The sequence below is a fragment of the Octopus sinensis genome, linkage group LG2 (genome assembly GCF_006345805.1).
Source record: "Octopus sinensis linkage group LG2, ASM634580v1, whole genome shotgun sequence".
Lineage (NCBI taxonomy): Eukaryota > Metazoa > Mollusca > Cephalopoda > Octopoda > Octopodidae > Octopus > Octopus sinensis.
Window position 1 is genome coordinate 48114841 of NC_042998.1, and position 12621 is coordinate 48127461.

Below are 12621 nucleotides of genomic sequence, written 5' to 3' on the forward strand. Positions count from 1 at the left end.
CAATATCAATGACCACTTAATCAAGCCAGTGTTGAAGCCTTGATGAAATTACTTGACCTGCTAGAAATAGTAGGTAAATTTCCCTCAAAAAGCATTGTATCATCTTAAACACAGCGTACTGCCTTATGTAATATAATAATAACAATAATAATAATAATAATGAAATTACTGTATACAATGCTCAGGTGCACCACAAGTGTGTATAAAGTATGTAGTCTGATGATATACACTTTGTATGAAAAAAAAAAGAAAAAGAAAAAAAGCACATTGGGATAATCATGGCTGGAATGCCTTTAATTGTCACTGTTTAATTTGGGTAGACCTAAATGATAATAATAACGGTGGTGGTAGCAATGATGGTTAGTACAATGACACTACCATCACCATTATCATCATTGTCATTTTTTTTATTCATTTCACATCATCAGCTTATTTTTGAGACTTAGATCCACAATTTAATTCATTGCTTCTTCCAATAAGGCAATGAAATATGCTGGCCTGTTCAATGATATCCAGGATATTCTGGTCAACAAGTATGTATATATGTGTCGTTGTCTAAGGCAGCGAGCTGGCAGACACAGCGCGCCGGGCGAAATGCTTAGGGGTATTTCGTCTGTCGTTACGTTCTGAGTTCAAATTCCGCCGAGGTCGACTTTGCCTTTCATCCTTTCGGGGTCGATAAATAAAGTACCAGTTTCACACTGGGGTCAATGTAATCGACTTAATCCCTTTGTCTGCCCTTGTTTGTCCCCTCTATGTTTAGCCCCTTGTGGGCAATAAAGAATGTCGTTGACCTTTAGCTCCCCTACACAAGCATTCTCTAAGTCGGCTCTGATCTACTAGACCTATAACCAAGCGCATTCCAGCAATGACCATCCTCACTTTTTTTGTATATCCAGCATTACATTTTCTCCACCTTTTCTTAACACAGTGGAGCTTCATATTTAGATATTATTTTTAGCTAGTCATTGCAATTTTATAGAGACTCTCATAATGACTCTGGTATGTATATGTTGAGAAGACACATGGCTCAGTGGTTAGAGCATCAGGCTTACAATCATGAGGTTGTGAGTTTGATTCCCAAACCTGACTGTTTGTTGTGTTCTTGAACAAGGCACTTTATTTCATGTTGTTTCAGTTCACTCAGCTGTAGAGATCAGCAGTGACATTACTGGTACCAAGCTGTATAGGCCTTTGCCTTTCCCTTGGATAACATCGCTGGCATGAGGAGGGGAACTTTCTAGGTGCAATCCCATAGTCATTTGTGACTGAAGGAACTCTGTGTATATATATATATATAATATATATATATATATATATATATATATATATATATATATATATATATATATATCATCATCACCATCATCATCGTTTAACGACCGTTTTCCATGCTAGCATGGGTTGGACGGTTCGACCGGGGTCTGGGAAGCCAGGAGGCTGCACCAGGCTCCAGTCTGATGTGGCAGTGTTTCTACAGCTGAATGCCCTTCCTAACGCCAACCACTCCGTGAGTGTAGTGGGTGCTTTTTAAGTGCCACCAGTACAGGTGCCAGGGGAGGCTGGCAGCGGCCACAATCAGTTGGTGCTTTTTACGTATATATATATATATATATATATATATATCTATATATATAAAACTGTAGTTGTGTGAGTGTCTGTCTCCTACGATTTAGATTCCTAACTCCTCCCACATTTTGCGGTGCAGTTTAACCAAATTCGGGTATCTTATAGTCGTGATTAATATCGAGCCCGTCTGGCTATTAGCGCGCGTCTGCGATGAGTCTACGATTTTAAAAATAATTTAACATCATTTTTTATTCCATTTTAATGCATAATTTTTCGTGTGTCGATGGCGCAGAGTTGGCGTCCATGCTCAAACACCTGCACCTGTGTTTGCTTCTCCCCCTTCTTCCCTCCCTCGTGAAGCTGTGGGGAAGGGAGTGTAAGGAAATCAACGTCGTAATGCGTTGTCAAGGAGACCAGCGTTCTTTTAGAACAACGACTTCATGGCTTGAAGACACCAAAACAGAAATGGCTAAGAAAGCCCGAATTGGCATCTATAAAGGAAGTAACTCTCTAAAAATGCTTATATAGTTATTTCCCTTACAAACCCGAGCAACGCCGGGCGATACTGCTAGTATATATATATATATATGTACAAACATTAGTAGAAGTGTATTAAAAATCAGATCCTATAGTTGATGGTATAAAAGGTACACAGGCATATTACACTCCAGGCAAAATGCTTAGCCACATTTCACTTGTCTTTACGTTCTGGGTTCAAATTCCATTGAGGTTGACTTTACCTCTCATCCTTTCAGGACCAATAAAATCCTGAGTACAGTATTTGATGTAATCCACTTATCCCCTTCCACAAAATTTCAGGCCTCTTATAGAAAAGATTATTAAACTTCTGTTTAAGGTAGCAACTGGCAGAATTGTTAATACACCAGGTAAAATGCTTAGCGGCATTTTGTTCATTTTTACATTCTGAGTTCAGATTCCATCAAGGTTGACTTTACCTTTCATCCTTTTATAGTTGATGAAATAAGTACCAGTTCAGTACTGGGGTCGATGTAACTGACTTATCCCCTGCCCTGAAATTGCTGGCCTTGTGCCAAAATTTGAAATCAATATTTCTACTTGTTAAGGTGGCAATCTGGTAGAATCATTAGCATGCCTGGAAAAATGCTTAATGGTATTTCTTCCCGCTGGTATTTCTTAAGGCGGCAAGCTGGCAGAAACGTTAGCACGCCGGGCGAAATGCTTAGCGGTATTTCGTCTGCGTTACGTTGTGAGTTCAAATTCCGCCGAGGTCGACTTTGCCTTTCATCCTTTCGGGGTCGATAAATTAAGTACCAGTTACGCACTGGGGTCGATGTAATCGACTTAATACCTATGTCTGTCCTTGTTTGTCCCCTCTGTGTTTAGCCCCTTGTGGGTAATAAAGAAATAGAAATAGGTATTTCTTCCTGCTTTACATTCTGAGTTCAAATTCCACCAAAGTCATCTTTACCTTTCATCCTATTGGAGTTGATGAAATAAGTACCAGTTGAGTAATGGGGTCAATGTAATCAACTTATCCCACCTTTGAAAACGTTGGCCTTGTGCCAAAATTATGAAATCAATATTTACAACTCACAAGAAGGAAGTTATATAAAACTCTTTGTCTCTCCTCGCCATTCCTTAGTGTTTCTTTAATGTATTACCTATGAAACAAACACTCACTCACCTGCCACCCTAAACAATCTCAGACAGGCAGATAGAAAGACAAACTGACCAACAGACAGAAGTGTTTTCACATACTAATTAGGTCAGGTAATTTCTGCTGCTGCTAACCAAGAATGATGTTAGTATGCTAGCAGGGTATCTCAAAGCAGACCAAATGCACATGCATGCAAAACTCACACACACACACACTCTCTCTCTCTCTCTTTCTCTCAAGGCCAGCAGTTTCGGGGAAGGGGCGAAGATGGTGAGGCAGGATTTGAGAGAGACTTGACAGCTATTTCTAACAGGTCAAGCGGTTTCATTCAGGTTTTGGTAGGAGGAGAGGAAATAGTGGTGGAAGTGATAACAGAGAGAGAGAGAGAGAGCAGGAGTGGGAAGTTATTATAATTTCTTTAAAACCCTAAATCAATCACCTACCCTCCTCCTCCTCCGACCATTACTACTACTACTACTACTGAAATCACCATTCATAATCACTAAGCAAGGATCTTTGATGATGGCTGCAGTTCAAGCAACAGCAGCAGCAGCAACAACAACAACGAAAAACACAACAAACAACAGTAGTAGTAGTAGTAGTAGTAGTAGTAGTAGTAGTAGTAGTGTATGTAAGTGTGATACTAAATGCATGACATGACAGATGGAGAGAGTGAGAAGTAGATGGTAATAATGCATACATTACAACACCACAAGCACTAGCACTACAACTGCAACCACCACCACTAGCACCACTAACAACAACAACACCAATAGTAACACCCTGTTGCCTGACCCCCACCACTCTCCATCTTTCCAACACTGCCAACTGGTGAGTGGGAGACAAAGCTATCTCTTTTTTGTTGTTATTTACATATTTTTCAGCATAGAAACAGTGAAGGTTGGTGTGATGGTGATATTGGCACGGCTGATTAACCCCAGGTCAGGCCTGACCAAGCAGATCTATAAGAATAATAATCGTCTCTACTGTACAAGGGGGTACTGAAAAGTTCCTGGCTTTAAAGGTATAGGGAAAGGCCTGGTTGGAGGCACCCAACCTTCCGAGTTCTTTTACAGGGCTTAGAAAAACTGAAGGACCACTGCAATAAGGGTGTGAAAAAATCATAATTAACTGATTCTCATGCCTTTTCTTTTACCCAAAGTGTCCAACTTTATTTTTTTTTCCACCAAAACTAATACCATGTGAGCAAAATTCTTTGGGTGATAGATGACACCACCCTTCCTGCACATCCGTGAAAATTCTCATGCCAGTTGGCCACATCAGTTCCTGGGTATTACACCTAGAGTACAGATGCGTAGTGCATGCTCAATGGATTTTCATTTTCAATGGAATTTGTAGTTTTGTGGTACCAGTGCCGGTGGTACCAGTGCCGGTGGCACATACGAAAACCATCCGAACGTGGCCGTAGCCAGTACCGCATTGACTGGCCTCCGTGCTGGTGGCACGTAAAAAACACCATCCGAGCGTGGCCATTCGCCAACCTCGTCTGGCACCTGTGTCGGTGGCACATAAAATCACCCACTACACTCTCGGAGTGGTTGGCGTTAGGAAGGGCATCCAGCTGTAGAAACACTACCAGATCTGACTGGCATGGTGCAACCTTCGGGCTTCCCAGACCCCAGTTGAACCGTCCAACCCATGCTAGCATGGTAAGCGGACGTTAAACGATGATGATGATGATGATGGTGATGATCAAATGCATCAAGCAGAGATATTGCATCAAGTTTTGCTGAAAGCTTAGCGATACTCAAGCTCAAACCAACCAAAAGATTCAACAGGCTTTTGGCTATAATACTATGGACAAAACTCAGATCAAGAAGTGGTACAACCACTTCAAACATAGCCATGCCTCAGTAGAGAGAGAGAGAGAGAGAGACGCAGGCCATCCACAAGACAAAACGAGGAGTAGATTGAGAAAGTTTGGTAAATAATCATGGAAGATCATCTGGTAACAATCCAGGAGTTTGCTCACAAAGTGGGAATATGTACAGGACTGGTGCATTCCATTTTAATGGAGGATTTGTGCATGTGGAGAGTGTTAATAAAATTTGTCTCCAAGGTGCCAGTGGAGCAGCAGAAACAACTCTGCATGGAAATCCCTCGGGACATGCTAGACTGTGCAAACCATGACCCAGACTTCATGAAAACCATCAACATTGGTGAAGAGACATGGGCTTACAGTCTCTGCTCAATGAATTTGGTCATCTTGCATGAAAATGAAAATCCAATGAGCACACACTACATGGCTGTACTCTAGGTATAACAGTTAAGAACAATACATGGATTGTAGCCAAGCCACCTGTTGTTCTGGGAGCTGTGCTATTGCTCCTGGCAGAAGTTGTTTTCATCTGAGAAGAACCAGATCATGCCTGGCTCAGCAGGAAGCCTCGGCTTATTTTGAAGTTTTTTTTGCCATCATTAAATGGTTCCCTTTTGCTTCAGCTGTCAGAATTTGTCCTTTGTGCCTCTTGTATGAATCGTAGCAACGGTCCTCATTCAGGGTCAACATCATGGTAATGACTCCAACACCCACCTCTGTTATCAAAGCCTGGATTCGCTTGCTCAGATCTTCCATTACATTGTCCTGCAATTGTTGGATGAATTCCAACATGTGGATGCAGTCAGAATGCCTGCTGCATCCCTTCCTAGCTTTAATTAGTAAGGTTCATAGAAGCAAAAGCTTCAGTACATATTAACATGTTAGGTTAGACTTTTAGTCCATAGTTTCTACAGTTTTCACTGCTATCACCTACTGCTTGGTATTGCAAGCTTTTGGTAAAGCATCAAAATACTTTAATCTTAACCTTTGCATTACCAATCCAATCATGGTACAGTTTCTCTAAAACTATTTTCTTTATCTTTTTCATTCTTTCATTTCTTTGATGACTATTTTCCTTGCTTTCATCAAAGAGGAGTCACACGTCATGATACTATTTCCTTCAAATTTTGTAATCTGTGACTTCAATATTTTGACTCTTGTTTTGATGTTTATAGTGTTTTGGGAAAGTTTTGTCAAGTTGAAAATCATAATTTAGTCTTCAATGCCAAAGAAGGTGGAATCATTTTTATGTGATACAAAAAACTGAGGTGTGTATGCAGTGCCAACTTAACACATGGCCACATTGGACAGTTTCCCGGGAAGGCCTTGTGTGTCTAGGGGTTCAAATCTGATCTATATATGCTGTGACTAGTTGTCAATAAATAAGTACTCCAGGGCCTCATGCATCTAGGGGTCCAATTCTGATCTAGGAATGCTGTGGCTTGCTGTCAATAAGTAAATAAATACCCTAGGATTCAATGCATTAATTCACCCAGGGGCACCATGGGTTTAGGGTCCCAATTCCAATCAAGGGTCCAGTGTACTGATTTGCCAATAGGGGAGGATACAATGCTGCTAAGACAGTCCTGTGGTTATGCAATTGTTTAAAATTCTGTAAAATACAATGATAAATAGAATCTCAATAAAGAAAGTAAAGAGAAGTACATATATTCTTGAAGAGATCAACATTTTATTCATTCTAACACAGAAATGCTCTGCTGACAGATCAGCCCAGTTATTTAATAAGAGTTAAATAGCTTATTACTGCTAATAACCAACAATTCCCTTTGAACAAATCATTGTCTTCCCATTTGAAATTATGTTGATTGTCTGCTCTGTTATATCGGCAGACTTGAAGTACTTAAAAATATAGGTGCACCATCCATCTGTCTGTCTGTCAGTCTGTCTGTCTACATGTCTGGCTGCAGTGTCATTACACCTCATTTCTAGAACTCCCACTGGTTGCACTGCCTGTGTTAGTATTGAATTTCTATCGACATTTTGTCTGCATACTGAATAAGTCTACCTTCCTGCTACCGACCTTGTTCTGCTTGTAGAAAAGAAATACACATACACGCATGCATAGACAAACACACATGCACACACAGACACACACACACACACACATGGAATCAGATAACACACATATACACAAAAACACAAGCTACCTCAAAGAGAGGGGCACAGAAGATGGCTGGGAAATTAAAAGAGGAAAAATAAAATACCAAGTGTTTGTTTGCATGAGAAAAGACTTGTGGTGAGAATGAATGATGAGAACTGGGTAAACAAGTGTCTGTATGTAAGCTGGGGTGACTGCTGGTATTCAGAGTAGAGGTAGGCCAAGGGAAAAAAAAAACTAAAACCTGAAAGGAGGTAGTTAGAGCTGATTTAAGAGACCTAAAACTTGACAGAGAGAAACTGGTTGAGGGGAGGGCAATGCAAAGAGAGAGAGGCAGATAAAGAAGAAATAAACAAGAGAAGAGGGACGGAGAAAGAGTGAAAAGAGAGGGAGAGAGAGAGAGAGAGAGAGAGAGAGAGAGAGGCGAAGAAAATAAGAGGGAGGAAATGAGAAGGAGAGAAAAAGCTATGAAGTAGCACTGCCTAGTTCCGAGCCAGCATGAAAAAACAGATGTATTCTGGTGCCAATATGTGTGTATGTTATGTTTATTTCATATATATATATATATATATGTGTGTGTATATATATGTATGTATGTATATAGACACGCACATATACACATATATATATATATATATATATATATATATATGCACATATATGTATTATGTGTATGCATGTATGTGTATGCATGTGTGTATGTGCAAGTATAAGGCAAAGCTCACAAGCCTTAAATTCTAGATAATAAACCATTATGTACACATGAAATATTTTCTTTGTTTTATTTTTGTTCTTGTTGTAAATGTTGCATTTATTCAGATGACTTAGTCTTTCTCTTTCTCTCTCTATCTCTCTCTCTTTACTTCTCCCTCTTTCTCTCTCATTCTAGCTGTCTATCTCTTCGTCTATTTATCTCTTGAAGTTTCATTACTAGTCAAACAATTTTAGGACATTTTGCAAAGCCTCTCATGGCATTTACAATCCTGGCATAGATGAGAAATATTTTTCTTTCAAATTCTCTCTCTCTCTCTCTCTCGCTCTCTCTCCCACTGTTAGTTTGACCCTCTCTTCTTTATCTTCTTCTCTCACACTCTCTTTCCAATCTACTGAAACTTGTAAACTTATCAACAATGTTGCTATGTAATGGGAACTAGGTTCATTGAATTAAGTCATTTTACTGTTACAAAAGCAGCAGCAGCAGCAGCAGTAGTAGCAGCAGCAGCATTAGTAGTAGTAGTAGTAGTAGTAGGAGGAGGAGGAGGAGGACCAGCAGCATCTATTTCTAACATAAGCATGGGACAACAGACTCTGGAGGGATGGTCAGTTAATTGAATTAACCTCAAGTATTTTATCAATCTCCATTTTATCAATCAAACTGCTATATTGTGAGACATATAGGTACAAAACTTAAACATTACACGAATTAAACATAACAGACATGCACACAAACATACACATACATATATACATAAACTGTTGAGCAGTAGATTACAGGTTATGCAATATAACCTGTAGGTTTCATGCCCACTATTGCACTTTGCCGCATTGATAATTTTTCAAACCTATTGGCCAGAGACACAGCCCTTTTATATGTTGGAGGTATACATGGCCCTAGTTGGCTCGTAATTTGATAAAAAAAAACTGGGATGAAATGTAGTGAAAAGTTATAACATATTGCAGGAGGAAAGAAGAGTTGCTTCCCATGGATTGATGTCAGCCATTGTTGAAGTGTATCAGTTGAGTGCACAGGCTTAGGAAAGATCTTTAACCTTTTTCCATCCAAGGAGTGTTTTAACCCAATATTCTACACTTTATTACATATAATTTTACCTTCTTCGAGTTCCACCATGTGTGGTGTGTGTGTGTGTGTTTGTCTGTGTAATGGGGGTGTATGGCTTAGTGTCTAGTGTGTTGCATTCTGTCAGGATGGAAAGCAAAAACCAATCTTACTGGAGTTTAAGCCAGTCATGGGCAACCTGCAACCCACCTGATGGTGAGACATGTCTCATGTGGCCCACTTCTTGCAAAATGTTGCTCATGCCTGGGTTGAAGCCCGAAACAGACATATAATTAAACACTGCTAACTTGTCTGTGATCCCTCTACATCTATTGCTTACATTGGGCACACTGTACAGAGTTACTACCCACTCCTTATTTTTGTGTGTGGAGGTGGGGGCAGTGTTTGTGTATTTGTATATGGTTGTGTGGTGGAAAAGTTAACTTCCCAAATACAAGGTTTTGGGTTCAACCCCACTGCATAAGACAGGTAACAATCTTCTACAACAGCCCAAGGTTGACCGAAGCCTTATGAGTGGAACTGATAGAAGGAAACTGAAAGACGCCCATCATGTATCATCATCATCATCTTCAATGCCATCATCATCATTGCTATTTTGTACCTTGTGGAGCCTATTTTTGCTGTACTCTTATCTTGCACCCTTAACACCCCCTATCATTTACCTATTGCTCACCCCACCTTTCTTCTTTCACGCAGCTCTTTATTGTTCATAGTCCCACATGTGCTACCAATACTATTCTCATCAATCAGACCCTTGTGCTTCACTAGAGTACATTCTAACTTCCTCCTCTTGTTCTACCAACCAGCACTCTCTCTTTCTCCTCTGGGTCACTTCTTTTACCACCCTCTAGTCCTTTTTTTATTTACTGTGTACAAAACAAGCTCTCTCCTGTGTTGAGGCCACAAGAGAACATTCCGTCCTCCACCATCATGCTCCCATGAATGGAGTGAGGAATTACTACTTTAATATCTATGTCATAAAAATACATCCAGTATATGTTGTGAAGTGGATGGCAAATAACCGGAGAAAGAATGGAGTTGTGAGGTACTTCTAGTCTTGTCTGGCCAAGGACTACTCAGCGTCTGTAGTGTAGGTGTCTTGAGAAAATGTACCCAGAACCCTCTGTAAAGTGGTCGGGAACAGAAAGTACATCCAATTATAGAAACAAAGCCAAATGACACATACAAGAAGCAGTTTATGGAAACAGTAAGAAATGACTCAGACCCTTGCAACCCATCCATCCTGTGCCAGCATGTGAAATGATGATGATGATATACAGATATAGATATGAATGTGTATGTGTGTGGTGTGTACATATATACATATAGATATATGTATATCTATCTATCTATCTATCTATCTATCTATCTATCTATCTATCTATATATATATATATAAGTATACACACACACACACATATTATCTTTTACTTGTTTCAACATAGTACTTTGGCCATGCTGGGACATTATCTTGATGAATTTAGTTGAAGAAATCAACTCAAATATTAAATTTTTTAAAGTCTGGTACTTACTCTATCAGTCTCTTTTACTGAACTGCTAAGTTATGGAGACATAAACAAATAAAAACTGGTTGTCAAGCAATAGTTGGAGAAACAAAAACAACACACACACATACATCAGGCTTCCACACAGTTTCCATTTACCAAATTCACTTTCAAGGAATTGGCTGATACAGGGCTTTAGTAGAAAACATTTACCCAACAACCACACAGAGAGACACAATCCAAAACCATATGGTTTCAAAGAGAGGTTCTTAAGCACACAGCCATACTTGCACATAGCCACATACACATAAACCTACATGTCTGTGCATGTGTGTGTGTGCATAGCATGTGCATGTGTCCAAGTGCAATGTATGCATGAATGTTGACATCCCACAATTATACTTGTCGACATCAGAATGAAATGGTGATATGATAGGTGCAGGAGTGGCTGTGTGGTAAGTAACTTGTTTACCAACCACATGGTTCCAGGTTCAGTCCTACTGCTTGGCACCTTGGGTAAGTGTCTTCTACTATAGCCTCAGGCCGACCAAAGCCTTGTGAGTGGATTTGGTAGACGGAAACTGAAAGAAGCCCGTCGTATATATGTATATATATATATATATATATGCGTGTGTGTGTTTGTGTGTCTGTGTTTGTCCCCCACAACATCGCTTGACAACTGATGCTGGTATGTTTATGTCCCGTTGCTTAGCGGTTCGGCAAAAGAGACCGATAGAATAAGTACTGGGCTTACAAAAGAATAAGTCCCGGGGTCGAGTTGCTCGATTAAAGGCGGTGCTCTAGCATGGCCACAGTCAAATGACTGAAACAAGTAAAAGAGTAAAAGAGTAAAAGAGAGAGAGTATATGATGTTTACATGCCTTGTTGATATCAAAACCAGTTGCAATACACTTGTGAAAACCAGTGGAACAGTAATGTCCTTTGCAAGAAACATAGGCACGGGTTGACAACAGAAAGGGCATTTAGTCACAAAATGCTGTCACTATGTAGTTCTTGTTTCACATGGAAATGCGGAGATTAAATGAGCAATAGTAGTGAGGATTCCATTAATCATAGAAACAGGTTTCAAATGTATCTTTATCTTTCATCAATTACCTTTTACTTGTTTCAGTTATTAGACTGCAGCCATGCTGGGGCACCACCTTGAAGAATTCTTCCTTTTAGTTGAATGAATCAATTCCAGTATTTGAATCATTTTTTGCCATTTTCTTTAAGCCTGGTACTTATTCTATAGGTCTCTTTGCTGAACTGCTAAGTTACAGGTACATAAACACACCAACATCAGTTGTCAAGCAGAGGTAGGGTACAAACATTGACACAAAGACACCCCCCCTCCATATATCTATTATATAAAATCCGTTCTGTTTGTCTGTGTGTCTTCTAGGATCTCGGGCATCCTCCATCCGATTACGCTCAAATTTGATATGTAGATACCGACGGTATCAGAGCGTGTATAAGTCTTGAATAAATTACAAAAATCGATTCCAGGTGAGAATGCAATCGATAAGGTGAATAAAATCGTTTTCCATTGGAATAGAAAAAAAGTCTATCTTTATTTCTTCTTTGGCTGGTGTCTCAAATTTAGGTTAAATCAGTGTTTCTCAAAGGGGAAGCCTATGGGACGGTCGGTCGGACATGTTGTTTTGAGAAAATTTGGTGTAAATGTTTGACAACTCAGCACCGTCCATTTACTCGTATATATATATAGTGTGTGTGTGTGTGCATGATGGGCTTCTTTCAGTTTCTTTCTATCAAATCCACTCACAGGGATTTGATCCGCTCAAGGCTATAGTGGAACTGAACCCAGAACCATGTGGTTGAGAAGCAAACTTCTTACCACACAGCTATGTCTTGCGCCTATAATACAATCCTGGATGCAGCACATTTGCCTTAAAAGAGATGGTCATGGCTGAAACGCTTTTGATCATAGGACTGCTTGACCAAGACTCAACTAACCTAGGGCTAAACAACTGTTACTGAAGAAATAAGTAGTAAAAAGTGAAAAAAAAACAAACAAAAAATGAAAAGAAAGTAAAAACAAAACACTAAAATACAGCAGTGTGTGTGTTTGTGTGTATGTATATGTTTTGCATGTGTGCGCGCGCGTGTGTGTGTGTGTGTGTGTGTGTG

General features: G+C 39.8%; 1 protein-coding gene across 6 annotated transcripts in view; it reads right to left on the reverse strand.

Annotated features, from left to right (window-relative positions):
- LOC115232566 (zinc transporter ZIP11) overlaps nucleotides 1–12621 on the reverse strand; it is a 166291-nt gene that overhangs the window by 22201 nt on the left and 131469 nt on the right. The window lies entirely within an intron of this gene.